The sequence below is a fragment of the Erigeron canadensis genome, chromosome 9 (assembly GCF_010389155.1).
Source record: "Erigeron canadensis isolate Cc75 chromosome 9, C_canadensis_v1, whole genome shotgun sequence".
Lineage (NCBI taxonomy): Eukaryota > Viridiplantae > Streptophyta > Magnoliopsida > Asterales > Asteraceae > Erigeron > Erigeron canadensis.
Window position 1 is genome coordinate 10,776,957 of NC_057769.1, and position 1,024 is coordinate 10,777,980.

At 34.7% G+C, this 1,024-nt stretch overlaps 1 long non-coding RNA gene across 1 annotated transcript; it reads right to left on the bottom strand.

The window, feature by feature from the left end:
* Window positions 1-49: 49 nt before the first annotated feature.
* On the bottom strand, window positions 50-582 carry LOC122580863. Its single transcript, XR_006320900.1, has 3 exons — window positions 567-582; window positions 424-492; window positions 50-156 (listed from the first exon to the last, which is right to left on the bottom strand). It is a non-coding gene; the product is annotated as an uncharacterized LOC122580863 (long non-coding RNA).
* Window positions 583-1,024: the final 442 nt, after the last annotated feature.

The following is a 1,024-nucleotide window of genomic DNA, read 5'->3' on the forward strand; positions in this document are numbered from 1 at the left end:
CACATCAGAGTCAACAAAATACGAGATTACCAGTGAAATACATATTCCTTCAATCAATCAAGCACTATGGGCTCTGGTGCTCTCTGTAGCATGTTTAACCTTCTTCAGTTCAGTCAACGCACTTTTCAAGGGTTCCTTTACCTTGCTTTTCTTAGCCTGGAATACCACAAAAACATTAAACTGCAGCCTTTAATGGTAAAAAAAAAAGTAAAGTAAAGTAACTCCCAATGCCGTACATACAATCAATCTATATTATTGACGGTTTCCTTTAGCCACAGCTCTTTGGCTTCTGATAAGAAATCCAATATTGCATTCTATTCTTCTTTGTTTATAAATATATCTAGCAAAGGTGTCGGTTACAACTTATCTCATGCTTTTGATATATCTAAAGTTCCTTAGGATCAATGGGGTAAAGTATCATACCTTCAATGATGGCAAGAGACCAAAAGCTTCACCAGAAGTTTCAATCGCAGTATTTGCAATGACACACATCTGAAATCAATAGAATTTGTCTTTAGGATACAAATTATATCTAAATGCAGAGTTTTGGAGGTTCAAATTGATACCTCGCCATCAGAAACCTAGGTTCTTGAGAGATCTAGTTTGAGTTAAAGGATCACCAACAATTATTTAAGTGCAATAAAAATTCACGGCATATAAATAAAATGGAATGAAAAGAACAGGAAGCAAATGAAAAGTAAAGCATCTTAATGCTCATAAAATAGAAAGGATACTCCAATATCTGTCTAACGAATGAGGATCAGTGTAAGGATTGGTCCTGGTGGCATACTGCAATGCCTGTCAAAGGAACTGAAAAGGAGATTGTGTTAAGAAAGTATTATGCATCGTTCATGCTTCAATGCTTGCAAGCTGTATGTTTCCTACTGAAGATACATAAACTTATATATGAGAAAACTTGGGTGATATGTCATATCTGGAAGGTCAAATGGATCAAAAGTCACCAAAGTGTTTTTTTGCATAAAGCCTTGTATAATCATTTGACATACAAATCTAGATATTATAA